The sequence below is a fragment of the Crinia signifera genome, chromosome 3 (genome assembly GCF_055691185.1).
Source record: "Crinia signifera chromosome 3, ASM5569118v1, whole genome shotgun sequence".
Lineage (NCBI taxonomy): Eukaryota > Metazoa > Chordata > Amphibia > Anura > Myobatrachidae > Crinia > Crinia signifera.
In genome coordinates this window covers 83,153,709-83,172,812 of record NC_139219.1, presented here as the reverse complement: position 1 = coordinate 83,172,812, position 19,104 = coordinate 83,153,709, and the positions used below count along the sequence as shown (strand labels likewise).

The 19,104-nt window shown below is 44.1% G+C and overlaps 1 protein-coding gene across 2 annotated transcripts in view; it reads left to right on the top strand.

Annotated features, from left to right (window-relative positions):
• TTC27 (tetratricopeptide repeat domain 27) overlaps positions 1-19,104 on the top strand; it is a 414,154-nt gene that overhangs the window by 233,865 nt on the left and 161,185 nt on the right. The gene's annotated exons all lie outside the window — the stretch shown is intronic.

Genomic DNA, 19,104 nt, shown 5'->3' with positions numbered 1-19,104 from the left:
CTTATACAGTGAAATATCGCATGGGATCGAAGGGCACCGTAGACAGGGTGCGATGCGATATTTCATTGTAGAAGCACCCATGCGATGAGATGTGATGTGTGCTTACTATGAGATGTCATTGGATGACATGTGATGTGTGCTTAGTATGACATGTGATGGGTGCTTACAATTGAAAGCACCTATGGCATTGTTTTGCGTCACCTCCAGTATCGACGCCACCTCGAAGTGCGGCGAGCGGCGGCGGAACGCGTCCTCTGACCTTTTCATACCCCCACTATCCACGTCAGTGTGGAGTTGGTTTTATAAAGTGTGGCGAGCCTGAAGCGTGGCGAGCGGACGCAGATTACTTTACATGTATTCCACGTCCCTTCGTGGGGCTCGCTGCGCTTGCCACGCTCGGTGACTCGCTTTGCTCGACACACTTTATAAAATCAACTCCACGACGACGTGGATAGTGGGGGTATGAAAAGGTCGGAGGACGCGTTGCGCCGCCGCTCGCCACGCTTCGGGGTGGCGTGGATAGTGGTGGTGTTTTAGGAAAATATTCACACCTGCAAAATCATACAGCTGACACAGTAATGACGACATGTGTTAACTAAGAACTGTAATTTACTTAAATAATTAAAAAGCATAATGATAATAAGAACAATGAATCAAGTTAAAACAGTAATCAGTAAAAACACAGTTAATCATCCTTAAGGAGGAGCGTAAGTGCTCGCAGGATGTGATAAAATGGGTTATCCCCACCCAATGTCTTTCTCCACATGAACTTGAACATGAAGGATTGGAGAATGTGGCGTGCTGTGCCTTTTTGGCGCTTATTGCGCCATTTGCATGCGCCCCACATTTTCTCCACATTCTGGGTATGAACCCCCTGTGGACGGGTCTATGAAATTGAAACGATGATTAACTTGGGCTAACTATGATTAACTTGGATTAACTATATTATCACTAATAGCCGCCATCAAAGTGCTGGCATCGCGTCTGGGCACCATGGTGAGGAAACACTGTCCAGTTTCCCTACAAATTCCCCCAAAAATCCACTGCTGAGGTCACATACGGCTGACATTGCTCTTCCTTTTCACAAACAAACTCTCATCGACCTCCACGATGTGGCCTGGACCGCCGATAAGGCGCTGTGGCTGCCCCATGAGGTCCATCGTGCAAGCCTCCTACATCCATCGGTTATACAAAACAGCGGTCTTCTTTTATATGTCCAGCTATTGCTGACAGTAGTCGATGGATGTCCGCTCCTGGGCCCATGAATAGATGAAGCGCACCAAGGTGACAAAGGATAAGCGGCACCCTGGAAACCAGTGGGCCGCTCTGAGGCTCACCTTGAGCCGGCACGCTTTAACATGGCACCGCCACATACATTCCTTCACTGATAGGCACATAGCGTGCCCATTAGCACAATTCTTCGTGAGCGAAAGGAGATCATGTCGTTGAAAGAAGTAGATAGCCTCCTCCTCCGTCTGAGGCAAGCTAAACATATTAATAGATGCAGCTATTTAATAAACTTTGCTCTGAGGGATGCTTCCAATCCTGTCAAAAAATCACCTCAGAATGATTTCTGAGAGGATCTGACAGGGGGCGGGAATGACAGGGAATGGGAACAGTACTGAAATCGCATCGCATGCTACTATAACGTCATGCAATGCAATTTCAATACGGTCGCGTACGTAAGGAAACTGGGCACCCTGCTGGGAAACAAGTACCGTATATTATGTTTACATTTGACCTAGCTTTAAAGATAAAAAGGCAATATATGCATTACTCTGTATAAGGATATTCAGATTATTCATTTATACCCTGTTCTCATTGCCACAAAAACCAGTGTGAATGGGTGTGAGTGAAATTCCCGGGTGTAATGCCCCGGTAATTTCACACAGGTTTTTTTGCAGGGTTTTTCCTGGGAAATACTGTACACAGATGTATGGCAGCGTGAACAGGCTAGAACCGGGTTTTTCAAACAAGATGCAAAAAAGCAAGCTGATTGAGGGAATGAAATCAGGCGACGTGTGATGTCCAGTTAATGATGTGGAAAGCAGAAAGCCTCCACTGTAGACCAAAACACTTCGCCATGAGTGCGGTCTCTGGTCCACATTCGCCGGGTAGTGCCTGTGCTGAACTTCAATATGGAGGTAATGCTGGACACGATGAAAGCTCTTCTCCTGCGCACATAATGAAGCTGAGCACTCTCTCTCTCAGCAATAAATTGCACTTTCCTCCTCTTCAAAGTACACTGTGCAAGGTAGCACAATGTTGGCAGCTGCAGCAAGCTCTCATTTGCTGCATGAAACAGTAAAATAGTGCAATAGATCAGGAACTCCAAGCTACTCCATAGTATCTCGTCGGCCATGATTAAAAAGTCTTCTTTAAATGACATCCTCTTTAGCCAGCCAATCAAAGCTACTTTTTCAACAGCCAATCGAAGCTGCTCTTAGATTCCACACACTTGTTGCCAGGCTGACAAAGGAAAGCAGTGTGAGCAGAGCAGACATGGGAATTTCCCGGGTCTAAGGTGCAGTATGAATGGGGTCTGTGAGCTGAGATGCTCTGTGCCCAGCCAAAAATCTGGCAACAAATACCCTGGTTTTTGCAGGGGTGGCAATGAGAACGTGGTATTAGTTACTCCTCAACCATGTTGCTGCTAGTGGTGCATCCAAATATTGCACCTCAAGAGGCACACATCGACTAGAACTTTTTTAAATATTTCGTTTTACCCTAGTTTAATGCTCTCTCTCTCTTTTTTTCAATACAGATTTTTATTTTGCTATCATGGTTGAGTAATTATTTCAATACACCGTGATACAGGAAAATATACAAAATTTATGCAATATCTAAATATGTATATTTACTGTGCTGAATGTTCATTCTCCATTTTGCACCATAATAATTGCTAATAGTACAGATGTAGCCAGATACATCTTTGCAGGGGCTGGCGATTTTATCGCAAGCCTCCGCCAGAGGCCGACTACCACCAGGGGCGCGCGTGCCCTGACACCCCCCCCAAACTTGGCAGCGTCTCCCTGAAGCGGAGACGGACAGGGAGACGCTGCCCAACTGACGTGATACTGGGACGCGCGTCCCAGTCCCTATCGCCGGCGCTCGCCAGAGAAGGGGATCTGGCGGGCGCGGCAATGGATGGAGCCGGCTCCATCTGTATATTGCTTATGGTGTGTGTTTCTAAATACACCATTTTGGATTGTGTATGTAAAATCACTGCTTGTTAAATTTTAGATGACAGTAGCTGTTGATTATATGGATACTTTACTATATTTAGTAACTAGGTAGATGACACAAACCAACGCTCAGTTACTGTTGTCCTTTTGTTTGATATGGACTTTCATGCTATATTTCATCATTTATACAGTGGGTTATCCCGAAATCAGTAGTCCATTAGGGCCTATAAGCAGCACTCTATAAACGTTACTAACTAATCATATGCTAGTCCAGGGGTTCCCAATCTTTTTCAAATCACGGCACCCTAGAGTATCCACGGGGTATCCACGGCACCCCTAGGCCCAATAAAATAAATATAAAATTAAGTAGATTGTGTTTAAATGTGCTTCTTAGGTTCAGTTATGTGGTAAAGGGCACACATTTTATGATTGGCAGCCACCAGCACTGGTTTTGTCCATAAATAATTGACCATAAATAATTTGAGTTGGTCCTGGTCCACCAACCCGTGGCACCCCTGCAAGTGTCCCGAGGCACCCCAGGGAGCCACGGCACACAGTTTGGGAACCACTGTGCTAGTCCTTTTACCATTTGTGTCCGATATCTGCCATACTGTAGGTGTCTGAATTCTGTAGTAAATGGTGTACGCACTTATGGGACTTTTCTAAATGGAAGAGGAGACAGTATAGTTTTTGCTATAGTTAAAATATAAATGTGCATCCCAAGGAAGTAGGTGCATGTGGTGGTGTCACCCTACAATTGGGCCTGCCTGTCACTACTATACACACTAGGGGGCTCTATTTGCAACAGTTTGTAGCAGCTAGCAATACATTCAGAATTTATTTCTCATAATGTGGATACTAGTAATGTTTCAAGCAGTAGAACATGATGTTTTTTTAATTTTTTTATTGTAATGTGTGTTTAAAAATCGTTTAGCGTGTGACCCCTGTATGTAAGCACACTTGTGAACTGGCCCCTAATCTCTCAGTGTAACTTCCTGCTGAGTCTGGTTATATATTTAGAGAAAAATAGGAAAGTCAATGTTATTGTTTATTTTACTTCTTTAAACAAAGTCAAACCGCTATATAGTGTAAAGCACAAACCTTCTATCTTCAGGGGTAAGTGGATTGTTTCAGTGACAGGTTTTGTGTGGGTATACCTTGGGTTCTTTGATTTCAGACCCAAAATGTACTAAACTGGCCATAGTGTATGCGTTGTTGTGCGTTTTTCAGTGTGTTGTGTGATTTGTTGATACTACTGTATATAAATAATAATCCTCATTTATTGTGTAAGAGGAAATTCATTTGTCTGATCATTGTCAACTCACAGCTACTAACTGCTTTACAACTCATAGATTTGTGCACACTGTCTGCAGTGCAGCACTACTGTCATTTTCAGCACCCAGAATTGCATTGTTGGCCCTTATTCTGATCGCTTCGCTCGAACCGGTGCACGGGCCGAAGCGAATTAAACAAACCCTGCCTATTGAATGAATCGCCGGCACTGCCTGCTCACACGAATGCAGCCGGTCGGCATGTGAACGCATGTTTTATGTGAACACCCATTCGAATGCCTGTGGGAACCTTCACGAGTGGTCTAGACTACGTGTACATATGAGCGAAAAAAAGCAGGGATATGGGCGGGCAGCTGACATCCGGTTAAGTCAGCTGTCCGCCCCACACACGCACATCACGACCGCATTTCCATACGCACGCTCTGCGTTTTCATGGGAATGCCCATGAAATGCAGGGGCATGCGCATATGGTAATGACCCTGATCAGGCTGCAATGCCCCTCTCCACCCCCTGCTCGGAAGGCCAGGAGCGAGCACTCGGTGACCGGAATTCTCGCAGAGTTCGGTCATTCCCTGTGTACAGACATGCACAGAAATGGTTCTGCGCATGCGTATACGCACAACATCGGTACACTGGCTGAATTCGGGTCTGAGCGAAGCGATCAGAATAAGGGCCTGTATGTGGACTACATAGACTGAGTTAAAATCACCTACGCAAATTTGACTGTGATGACCCCTACCTCCAGCAGAAGCTCCAGGGGTTGTGCTGCATGTTAGTAAAATCTATCCTATACAGTAGGGCAGTGTTTTTCAACCACAGTCCTCAAGGTGCAATAACAGTCCAGGATTTAGTGATATCTATGCTTGAGCGCAGTTAGTTAAATCAACTGTACTTAAGAAGCAACTAAAAGGGCCAATAAAACTCTAGCATGTATTAAAAGGGGCATGGAAACTAGGGATTCAAAAGTAATTATGCCTCTGTACAAATCATTGGTTAGACCGCACCTCGAATACGGAGTACAATTCTGGGCCCCACACTATAAAAAGGACATCATAGAATTAGAAAAAATCCAAAGAAGAGCAACTAAATTTATTAGGGGAATGGAGACTTTAAGCTACGAGGAGAGATTAAGCAATCTGGGACTATTTACATGAGAGAAGAGACGTTTAAGGGGGGACATGCTCAACATGTACAAATATATCAGGGGCCAATATAAGGAACTGTCAAACACCTTTTTTTCTGCTAGACAGGAATCTAGGACGCGAAGGCACGAGTTTAGATTAGAAGAAAAAAAGATTTTGTTCATCTAGAAGAAAACATTTCTTTACAATCAGAACAGTCAAACTTTGGAACACTCTTCCTGAAGAAGTGGAGTCGGCAGACACTATAAATACGTTTAAAATAAGGTTGGATAAACATTTATTGGTTAAAAACATCCACGGGTATGAATAAGTAACAATCTGTCTTTAAAATATCAGAACATACTATACAACAAGGGATTAGCTACTATAAACATAGGTTGAACTAGATGGACGCAAGTCTTTATTCAGCCTCACCTACTATGTAACTACTGCCCCCTCTGTTTAACCCTTATTCCTATTTGCATTTATGCATATTAGCTGGATCATGTATTTTTTTTTTTAAGTAAATGTTAACCTTTAGTGCAGCACCTTAGACATTTCTTTTCTATTGGTTGTTAGGGGGTAGTCCTCAACTAGTGGCATTGATAGCTCCAGCAAAACAAGCCTTGCAGTGGCAATATAGAGTGACCATTGGATTGTATAACCATAATTAGTTAATGTGCATGTGCAGTAGAACCAGGTCATGCATGCTCTGCTATAGGGTGTGAATCGTTTTATCGACCACACTTAGGTCGACAGGTGGGAAGGTCGATAGGTGTCTAGGTCGACAGAGGACAAGGTCGACATGGGTTTAGGTCGACCCAGCGTTAGGTCGGAAGGTCGACATGTTTTTTTGCCCTAATGTCGACCTAACACTATATCGACCTAAACCCATGTCGACCTTGTCCTATGTTGACCTAGACATCTGTCGACCTTACCACCTGTCGACCCGACCCAATGGTGTCGACCTAATGACTGTAGACCTAAGTGGTATCGACAATACAACGGTATCCCATGCTGCAGACTCTCCTTTCTAGTGAATGTCATCAGCTACAGTATCAGAAAGCAGCAATGAAAGGATAAAGCACTATTGATTAGTGATGGTCATCCCCAATTCAGTAGTAGTACTCTATTGTCCACAAATACAATTCTGTTCTGTCAAAAACTGATTCCCAATTAGGGTTATCACCCGATCTCCTCTGCCCAGCTCCAGCTGACTGATTAATTTGCATTCCCCTTGGCAATGAGCCTTTGTACTCCCCCTTAATAACAGGCATTTCCCCTCCACTTGGCAACGAGCATTTGCCCTCCCCCTTGGTAACGAGCAGCTGCCCTCCACCTTGGCAAGAGGCATTTGCAGTCCCCCTTGTCAACGAACATTTGCCCTCCCCTTTGGCAACAAGCAATTTTCCTCCACCTTGGCAACATGCATTTGCCTTCCCCTTGTCAATTATTGAGCCCTGGCATAACGTGTAATAGGAACTATGGCATGTAGTATAATATGGATGTGTAATGTGTAATAGGCATCATGGTGTAAATTTTTAGTGCGCACCTTCAGCACGCACTGTCCATTTTGTCCCTATTTTCTTTTTAAATTGTCTACTCATGGCATAATGTGTAATGGTCATCACGGTGTGAGGCATAATTTGTAATTGGCATTACAGTGTGTGATGTGACATAACATGTATGTGGCATTACAGTGTGCGAAATAAAAAATAGATTTAAAGCAAATATAACCCCCCCCATAAGGCGGGTCAAGGGGCAGGGCTGGGGGCGGGTCACTGGATGGGCCGTTGGTTGTGTCAAGGGGCGGGTCACTCTCCGGGAATCGCTCAACACAAAGGTGGTAACCCTATTCCCAAGAGCAATAGCAAAGTGAGCTTAGTCCTCCCAGTAAATAAATTGTCCAAATCTGCAAAATTTACACTAGGCCACAGCAACCAGAAAATACTTGTATCTGTATAGTGCAAGCTAGACAATTCTATGCCGTGGGTGCTTTGAGTTAGTGTAACATTGGCATCTAAATATAAAATGAGTAGATCTAGATTTTTCCATGTTATTCTCTGGTTAAACTATTTCATCAATGTAGGACAATCCCAGGAATTATGGGCATAACTAGTGGAAATGTTTATCGAAAACATATTTTGTTTAAAAAATACTTTTTGGAATTGTATCAAATTACCTCTGACTTCAGACGTATAATTGAAATATACCTTGAAATGACTAGTTGTACCTGTCATACATTTTCACAGTGTGAGCGATTTCATGTTCTCTCTGCAAGCATCTGTGTCAGTAATGGGCCCTTGCCCATTATGTAAGGGCCAATTATCTTTGAAACCTGAGCAGTTCGTGTCAATCATTCACTCCAGCCCCACATGTGAAATGGTCCCTAGAACAAGCTTTGCAGAAACAGAGTGGGGGTTTTTGTTATAAGGGAATTGTTTCATTGCTTTGTGGAACTGACTTTTTACTGTGCAATTTATTTTTATTCTTTTATGGTTTGCATAATCGGCCCTTTTAAAAGGCAAAGCTCTGCAACAGGGACCCTTTGCCATCCAGTTTGCATTAATTCAGTATATACTGTAGTGCTGTATGTATACCTTTCTCATAATATGTATATTTGGATTAGACATGTACGTGTTGTGCTTTGACCTTTTCAACCATACAGGCAAGTAGGTAATAGTAGCTGGTATATGTAATCAAATTCCACTCTCAAAAAATGTGTATTTGTGTTTCATCATGTAGCTTAACAATAAATGTAAAGCTGTGTCATGGAATAGGCTGCTCACCGTAGTAAGACACCCCCTGGCTACTGATGGCAACACCTGCTTATTACGCACTTTACATAGATGTTCAGATTCCTAGAAGTTATTTCATGTTAGTCATCTTCTTCCGACTTACAGTATATTCCCGAGAGTATATTGTATTTACATTTAGATTTATGAAATCATGTATTGGGAAAATACTTTCACACTCACATCTCCAACTGGGATATTCAATGCATAGTCTTGACTGTCGGGCTGGCCCGACAGCCGGGACCCTATACCATTCTCGGCTGGCTCGAAACAGATTTGGCAGGTGGGATTCAATGTCCGAGAAGGGGGCGTGGCCGCAACAGCGAGAAGCAGCTGGAAATTGTCGAGCTGCGCTCAGAAGCTTGTCAATTCCCTGCCGTTCTCGCAAAAACATGCCTGACTGCTTGTGAAGTCGGGCACATTCTGCCGAGATCCCTGTTCAATGTTGTCGGGGAAGACCGCATTGAATAGGGCCCCGCCACTATTTCCCCCACCCGGAATAGCGGCGGGAGATTGAATATCCCCTTAGGCAATACAAGAAGCTCATATCACAGTAGGAGATGCCGGAAAACATGTTTACCGCCGCCGTGCATTTCATACTCACATACAATATCATACATGGCATGGTACTTGCAGCCGGTATGGAATGCACATGGTGGTAAACATGTTTGCTGGTGTCTCCTACTGTGAGCTTCTTGTTGTGCCCATAGAAAAAAAAATCATGATATAAATCCATATGTGACAAACCGTATGTGTGCAAGTGGAAAAGTTGCTCATATAAAGTTTTTTTCTATAAAACATCAGCTTCTACCTATCATTTTTTTTAGAATGTGCTTGATAAATGTTAGTTAAATGCTAACGCTACAGTATGGGCAAGTTCTCTTTGTTCACTATTTAGGAGGCTTGCAGTAATACTAGTCTGTACACTATTTCTATATTCCATAATCTCAGCGACATTGCCAATGCATTGTAGGTCTAGAAAACTAAATAAAGCCATCTGTTACATTTCCGAATACTGTGGTGAAAGTTTCAGTCCTTTATCTGAACTGAAGAAATTAGCGGTAAATATGTGAGGTGGGGAGAATAGTTTTTTAAATATTGATAGATCTGCAGAACTGCGTACTGTGGATCCAGCAAAGATTCCTGTGGACAAAAGGCTCTGACAAAAAGACTGAAACAAAAACATTTGCAAAAAGAGATGGAGTGACAGATGAAGGGCATCCATTCTCTTTCAGGCAATGTGCTGCCTAACTATGAGCATTATTGTTGCAGAGAATAGGCAGGGCCTGTGAATCTTCATGTGTTGTGGCCATTTGTCTGTTTCACCCTCAAGATGACGTGTGTCAGGATGTAGGAGGAGAAGATGCTTTGTTAGTGAAGTTCTGTCTCTTGAGTATGGGAACACGTCTGGCTGTGCTATTGTGGCACAATTCCTAATAAATTACAGTACATGACATTCTTAAGTTATAGGAGAAAGCATATTCTGTAATTGGCTTCCCAGTCAGACCAGTGGCAGAGTATATTTATAGCACGGAACTGAAATCAAATGGCACGTAGTTCAATACAATTTGCTGGGACATTGCTGCTGGACATTTGCATCTCTGTCTGCTGTAAATGACAATCTGTATAGACCGATATAAAACACTATACACTACAAACAATGTACAGTATTACAGTTGAATACAATTACAGTTGTAGAGTTAAGGAAATGTTCATGTCATACATTTTAGTAAATTAACTCAAACAGCTGCATTTGTCGTGAAAAAATAAAATAAAAATGTAATGTGAACATAACGCAGCCAAAACACCTGGAATAGTCACTGCAGATATAATACAAGGCAGTACATGTTACAGGTGAGCTAGAGGTTAAGGTGCCCATACAAAGGTCCGATTTGGGACAAATTCACCCGATTCGCGACGGATCAGGGCGATATATCCGATCCAATGGGCATTCCTGTGTGCATCGGTTCAGAGCGTTGAGATCTTCTGTGCACACATAAGATTAATCGAAATCAGGCCATCGGCAGCACAAAGCAAGTCCTTTTTAGCCTCCATGATGTATGACGTCTGATTTCCTTTGAACTCCCCTGGCAGTTTTTCGGGAGTCATTTTGCATGTGATTTATCGCATGGAAAAAATGGCATATCAAGTCCCAAGTTGGAGGTAGCCCTCCTGGGGAGTTGCCGGGGGAGTTCAAAGGTAAAACAGGGCCACCTTGTGCCTCCTACAAGATACTTCTGAAAACATAACATACAATGTGCAGTGTTAGTATAAATACTACAGCCAGTTTCTGCACTGCCTTTGGGTATGTAATTTCTGGAGTTGTGCAAGAGGCATGTGGTTTTAGTCTTCTGCATCAAAGTCACTCAGATGACCCCTCATAGATATTGGGGAAAGCTGTCTCAGATGTTCTTACCTGATATCATGTGACTGAAGACATACAACCTACAACTTCCACAACATGCTCATCAAATTATTGGGCAACAGCAAAAGAGATAAACTGGAGATAAAGTGGAGAAAAAGTGGAAGGAGATAACGCACCAGCCAATCAACTTCCAACTGTCATATTTCAAACACTGCTGATTGGCTGTTGCATTATCTCCTTCCACTTTTTCTCTACTTTATCTCCAGTTTATCTCTTCATCAGGCTTAATACATCTGTCCCACTGTGTGGATTAGGGAGTTGTCTTCCTGGAAGACACCCTCACAAAGGTAATGCAACATGTGAAGAAAATCTGGGTTCACGATACCAGTATTTATAGTCCCTGTAGGATTCTTTACTGATACTGCTTAATAACAGCTAATTACCTAAAAGAGAACATTTATTGTAGTCTGACTGTGTTAGGCATTCATTTAAACCAGGCATGTCCAAAGTCAGGCCCGGAGGCCAATTGCGGCCCGTCCTGTCATTTCAAGTGGCCCGCATCCTCCAGCTGGAAGCGGGCAGAGCATCAGATGTGGGAAGCATAGCACAGGACACTAAAGGTGGGGCCCCGGCGAGCGCGCCTTTACCTTGCTGTCTGCTGCAGTGAGGAGGTGCCGGCCGCCACAGTCAGATGTGTTTGGTGTCCTACCCCTGCTGCTGCAATCATATATCACCCTACTCCATAATCACAGTGACAGCAGTGTTTGGGGAGGGGGGCAGCAAGGGGGAAGCTTGCTCCCAAAACATGCAGAGCGGAGGAGGGCAGCAGCGGGAGCCCAAGCATCTCCTGTCCTTGCAGTACCTGCTTTGCCTCTCCTTCCTCTGGCTCATACAAGGGGCTGGGAAACATACAGAGAAGGGAGGGGGCAGAGTGGGGGACATACAATGAATGGAGGCAGTAATGGCCATTCAGAGAAGGGGGGGTAGGCTGGGGGACATACAGTGAATGGGGGCAGAGTGGGGTACATAGTGAATGGGGGTCATACATTGAATGGGAGTCATACAGTGAAGGAGGGTCAGGCTAGGGGGCATACAATGAATGGAGGCACTGATGGACATTAAGTGAAGGGGGCAGGCTGGGGGACAGAGTGAATGGGTGCAGAGTGGGGAACATACAGTGAAAGGGGGACATACAGTGAAGGAGGGGCAGGCTGGGGGAAATACAGTGAAGGGGCAGGCTGGGGGGCAGAGTGGGGGACCATTCTGATGTGATTAATGATTCAAAGAATATCAGGCTGAATGGTCGGCCCCCACACATTTACACTTCACCAAATCTGGCCCTCGTTGCAAAAAGGTTGGACACCCCTGATTTAAACAAAACAATCAATCCTGAGGAATATGTGGCAGTAAAACGTCTTGTTACTGTATCAATGGTGAAAAGTTTGTTGTACTATAAGAACCCATTAATAGAAATCTTCTATGAGTCAGAGAAGTGAATGGAACTGCATCCACCTTATCCTGTTGCTGAATTGTCTTCTAGTACTTTGCCATGATATCAGTTCCTATATTTATTGTGGCCAAAGTGACCGCATTTTCTCTTGTGCATATGTGTGGTGTGTTCTAAAAATGCATCCTGCCCTTATAGATGACTCTTTGTCCCTTGGGAATATTTGCGGTAAGAAACTGTTGACACCCGAGGAAGGGCAGTGAATATCCCTCAACGACAACACCCAATGAACACGAACATATGTTGCTGCCAACATTTCCCTGCATTACAGATTAATTTCGATAAAAGGACAGACCAACATATTTAATTTAACTCTTTAAATCAAAATACTGCAAATGACTTGTCCACACTAAATATACAGTAATATACCTATAATAACTTTGTATGTACCATATATATATATTTTCATATTTATTAACAGTTTCTTATATAGCGCAGCATAATCCGTTGTGCTTTACAAAGGAGACAGTGATACAACAAAACAGGGTATTTACAGACAGTTAAAATGTAGGAGGGCCCTGCTCGCAAGCTTACAATCTATATATAATATATGATGTGGACAAAAGGAAGTGTACCACAAACTGCGCTCAGTTTGTATGGAGCAGCACCTCTGAGGGATCCCCTGTTAGATGGGACCCGGTGTTTTAGAAATGGAAAAAAGGAAGGGTTCAGAGGGCGCTAAGAGTAAATACACAAATGTATGTAAGGTACAGATGGAGCCGGCCTGGTCTTTGCAGGGGATGGCGGCAGAATCGCCAGCCACCATCCCCGCCAGCCGCCATCCCCGCCAGCCGCCATCTGATCTGCGAAAGGGGACGCGCGCGCACGAGATGTGCGCACGTCCCCTTCCGACGGCGCTTCCCCCGGGTTCCCGCCGGCTTACCGGCGGTCACCCGGTGTCCCCACCACCTCCCCGCTCCCCTAACCCTGTCCGTCTCCCTGAAGCAGAGACGGACAGGGTTCCCGTCGCCCTGCCGCCCGGAAACTGAGACGTGCGTGCGTGCGTGTGTGTGAGACGCACGCGCGTCTCAGTCAGATGGATCGCCAGCGGAGACAATCTGGCGATTCGCCAGCAAGAGGGAGCCCGGCTCCATCTGTAAATGTAATAAATATTGCCCAACGGGCATAACATCATATATACAAAGTAAAAAAGTTTAATACAGCATTGGATGAGTTGCTTTAAAATATTTGCAGGTTACAATCATCTGATAAGAATACAGGGTCCAACGCGTTTTGTCATTTCAATGACTTAATCAGGGGCAGGGCCATAAATGTCAATTTATTCCACCATTAATTGATGATATCACTTTTTTATTAACAAATAATATGTATTATGGTCACTTTTGAGCAAATCTTCTTTGTATACTATAGTAGATATTGGGTAACTATGAATTGAGGGCACCCCTAGTTCCACTAATTACGGCACACTAAAATGCCAATTGTATACTAATTATCGGTACACTATATCCATAATAAGATATTCAATCAAAAAGGTTTCACATTCCATTTCTTTTTATTTTCTTTTTATAAATACATTTTATTAACGAGATGCCGAGGAGGATTCAGTATTTAATCCCGGCGTTCAAAATCCCGACGCCGGAATCCCGACCGCCAAAATCCCGACAAGGGGGGGACGTGGATCGCCCCCCCTTGCGGGCTCGCTGCGCTCGACACGCAGCGGGCCCGGTGCCTTGCTACGCTCGGCACACTAATTTATTCTCCCTCCGAGGGTGTCGTGGACACCCACGGAGGGAGAAAGTGTCGGGATTTTGGGGTTCGGGATTCCGGCATCGGGATTTTGAACGCCGGGATCCTGACCGCCGGGATTTACACTGCATCCCGCCGAGGATACAAGGATAAAAAACATAAAGAGAAAGTAAGACATAATGACATAATAAAGAACAGGGTCCAAATGTGTACAATCAACGCAATATTGAAGAACCTACGCAGAGGTTTCAAAACCTGGACCGAATATGTACAGTCAACACAATGTAGAGGCATCTCTTTTGTTTTTAAGGGTGATAATATATAATGCTTATAAACAGAGATAAATAATACAAAATATACACACACACGCACACATATATATATATATATATATATATATATATACATATACACACACACATATATATATATATACAAGCAGATATGATCAGGCACTCCAATCGATGATGTAATAGGTGCCCCGGTGCCACCTCCAAGAGGCCTGGTGGCCACAATATACACAAGGCTCCGACAAGCGCGGGGAGGGGGGGAGCGGCACTCGGCGGTCTCCAACAATGGAAATAACAGCAAGCTGATAAACGATCTGATCGTCGAACACTTTGAACTGACAACGGAGCCCCCGAGCTCCGAAACGTTTTCCCATTGCACATGGAATAAAATTCCAGATTGATTCACCAGTCTCTCCAGCCTCCGAGTGCCGCTTATTTTCCCCTCCATATATACATATATATATACATATATATATATATATATATATATATATATATATATATATATATATATATATATATATACACACACAAACACTTACCTCCCTTTTGTGGAGGGATGTAAAAGAAACCAGCACTCACATGTAGTTTGTTGAAGAAAAAACAAAGTGTATTAAAGCATGTCAAAAATAAAGCATATACCAGCTGTTCCCGACAGCCATTTCAACTGGCGTCCTGCCAGTTTTCGTCAGGGGTACAAAGAATACAGTGCAGGTCAGTTATTTATGTTAGCAGAAAGCGCGCCAAGTCCGCCCCGTTACCTGTGTCAGGAGCTGTCACTCAGCACTCCAGGAACCCGGGTGGGGGGGGGGGGTGGCGGTGTGTTGAAGCTGTCAGTGCGTCATGGGGATTTCCTGCGTCATGGCCAGGACCTGCTCCTGTTATATAGCTCAATGTAGCTATGTGGTGACCGTGAGTGCAGAGTGGGGGAAACTAGATCATATAAGTGTGATGCGGACATGGGGGAATGCATCTGTTGCAGGGGAGATAAGGCTGACGAAAGTTAAAAGCGCTTTGGTTTCAAGAACGGCAATAACTGTCATAATGTTGCCAATTGTATCAGCCTATGTAGAAATAAACAGTAAATGAGCAAACAATATATGTAAGCACTTGGCGGTGCGCTGAGCTGCAGAATAGGCTCATTCTACTCAATTACTAAGTACTACTTAATAATGACAGACAATATGTCAGAAACCATAACTTAGGCACACGGCGATGCACAACAGCAGGAATAAAACACACGGCGGTGTTTATTAGTGGGATTGCAATATGTGGTACACTCAGGTCCCGTCCGTGTTGTTTAGACCACCCATTGTTGGTCATATCAAAAGTGAATCTTTCTAAAACTTGTGGTACACTCAGGTACCGTGCGTGCTCGGATAAGAGTCATCAGATATATAGAGAGTCACTGTTCAGTTCAATCTTGGTACTGGGATTATGTTAAATAAAGCATCCCATTTTGTAATCCTCATTTAGTCCTGCTGGGACAAGACTGTTGAGCCTATTTATCCGCCTCAATTCCCTTTGTAACAGCAATCTGTCCCGGTCTCCACCTCTGGTGAGTGGTGGGATGTGGTCAATGAGATAGCATTTCAAGTAATTGACTTTGTGATTTTTTCCATAAAATGTCTCGCTACCGGTAATGATTTAAGGTCAATGTCCGTCTTTGTGTGTGGTATGCTCTTTTTGATGGATGACCTGTGCTGGCTCACCCTTTCCTTTATCATTCGTGTCGTCTTGCCAACATAAATGAGATTGCAAGGACATGTCAGAGCATACACTACGAATTTGCTGTTACAATCCAACTTGTGCCGTAGTTTGTAACATTGTCCATCTTGTGGATTAGTGAACTCCTTGCCAGTCACCAGGAATTGACAGTTGGAGCATCCAGTGCATCTGTAGGTGCCATCTTTTTTGGAGAGCCAATTCGTCTTCTGTGGTCTGTGTTGAGTAAGGTCAGTCACCACTAGCAAGTCTTTCAGATTTGGTCCTCTACGATACGCGAACCTTGGTGGGTGTGGTAAGACAGGCGACAGGCCAGGGTCACTTGCTATGAGGTGCCAATGCTCGAGAATCATCTTCTTGATGTGTTTTGAAGCGACAGTATATGTGCTGCACAAATTCAGTCAATCCTTTCCATCGGTTTGGGCAGCGGTTTTGTGCTGTAGAAAGGCATCTCTTTGTAGTGTAAGGGTCTTCTTGATGGCTTCATCAATGTCACTTTTATTGTACCCTCTGTCCAGAAACCTTTGACCCATTTGTGCCAATGCCTCTAATGACCTGCACTGTATTCTTTGTACCCCTGACGAAAACTGTCAGGACGCCAGTTGAAACGGCTGTCGGGAACAGCTGGTGTATGCTTTCTTTTTGACCTGCTTTAATACACTTCGTTTTTTCTTCAACAAACTACGTGTGAGTGCTGGTTTCTTTTACATCCCTCCACAAAAGGGAGGTAAGTGCTTGTATTATTGTTTATATGGGACCCTGCACCGCAAACCGGGAATACCAACAGTGAGTGCCACCTTGTTACACTTAATATATATATATATATATATATATATATATACTGTATATATGTTATGCCCGTTAGACAATTTTCACAGTGGTAAAAATGGCAGTGTTTAAACAATATTTACATACTGTAATACGTGCAGTGGCGTAACAATAGTGAGGCAGCCACCGCGGTGGCTTGGGGGAGCCAGCCGACTGGGACTGCGTGCAGGGCGAAGTGTAAAACAAGCTGTGCTTCGCTGCTGCAGGGAAAGGCAGTGCAGCGCGACGCTCCCGGTTCCTTGCTGCCATGTGATTGACAGCTGCTGTCTCCGACTGCTAAAGTCCCGAATCCCAACTAGAGGGGAAGCACCGGTCAGCAGCAGCTCGGCGCTCCCCTCTGTGTCCTAGTTTCTCGGTGCTCAGTACTAGGCTGCACAGCCTGCACTGTGCCTGACTGAGGGCACTGGGCAGTGGCTGGAAGACATAAAGCAGCAGGGACTGGGAGGAGGGAGGGAGCCGTGGATGTCAGTGTGGGACTGAGGAGCTCACCTGCCTGCCTTAAACAGGGGCTGAGACGAGAGTCTCCTTCCCTCCGGAGCTGCTTCCTGCCCTGAAGCCCTGTCCACCAGCTTATCTCATCTGACTGTCCCTCCCTCCCCCCTGCAAGAAGCACAGGCTGGACGGACAACGGAGAGATTTATGCACATACACCCTGCCCTAAATGTCTGTCCGCACAGGCTGGCAGAAAGTACAGCAGGCTTCTCCTGCTACTGTATGTCTATGAGGCAGGGAAGGAACTCTCATCCGTCTGGACACTCTGATTACTGGGACCTCCCCCGGCCTCTACATGCTGCTGCACTGTGGGAGCCAACAGATGTAACCCTTTCTCACCTGGATATTTACAGTAAGCAGCTGCAAGTGTGCTTTTAACTTTTCCAAAGCCATATCATTTGTGTGTGTGTATATTATATGTATATATACATAATTACATACATATATTGAAACTTTCAAATTTGCAGATTGTCCATAGTAGTCAGTCCAGGGGTGCAGTCAATTTAAGTGAAAGGTAACACTTTTAATAGTACACAAATACCTACATCTAAAATAAGATGCAGTTTGCCTAATGTCTCGATTGCTGGTGCTTTCAGAAACCTTCGGCACAGCGTCACGTGCGCCAGTAGCGAAATCGGCCTCCCACACATCCGCTAGCCACGTTACGGGCTAGCGGACATGACACTCTGAGGTGGGGTGGGCGCCAGGAACGTTTTTGGCAGGGGGGAGCACAATTTATAGTTACGCCACTGAATACGTGAATACATTAAAGTTTAAAAACTGAATGAAATGTCATCAATTACACATTCAGAAACTTCTTTCTGTTGTTTTTCTTAGCACTGTACGTTATATCTGTGGCTGTTCATTCTTTTATTGGGAACATTTTTGTATTTGGCTCACACAATTAAGATTTATAACTTGGTTCAGTATAAATCATGATTTCATCAGAATGTTGTCCGCTCTTACCTTATACTTTTATGCTAATTCTAGCCCTAATGTGTACATTTTTAGGTCAATACACCAGTCAGACCAGACATGATCTTTGTTCAATTTTTAAAAACGTTTTACAGTATTTCTGAAACAAAGCAATAATGTGTTCATTCTGTGTCTGCAGTTACACTGAACATAATAAAGAGGGGCAGGTTATGGCAATCGTACCCTGCATCTTAAAGCAGCCCACCCAAGTGCAACTGTGTTTCCATTTGACAAAGCCAATCAATTTTTCCTTTCTAAGGGGGGTATTCATTGTTAGTCGTGCTCCCGCACGAGGTAGCCAATAGCAACGCTTTCATTCAATCAGTACTTCTCCGTTCAATTCAATGGTAGCCCAGTCACAGTTGTAATGGGACATCGCAAGGGGATAGTTTATCAGATTTGCTTTGTTGTAAAGACTCATGTGAATGCTACAGTAACGTCTCTTAGGGGTGTATTGGATTAACCTTAAAGAGGAAGAGAGTTCATAGAACCACTGACAACAACACCTACTCTTGCGGCCCTAAGGCTTGCTGATTTCTGTGTACAGCCCCAGAGGGCTGTGAACAAAGATCAGCGAGTCCAGAGCTACCAAAAAGTACAGATCAGTGCTTACTCGCAGGGTTGCAGGGTTGCACGGTTTGAATTGACCCGTTATACTTTTGCGCAAAATATTCTTTTAATATCAATTCATAAATACACACAAAGCTTACGTTCTATTCAGCTGGCAATTTCGGTTGTTTCGTAGTTGCTTATTTCTTTTGTATGGGGTTTGCGGGGTGGGTAGTTATCATCGCTTAACTGGTTTATCAATTTGATGATACT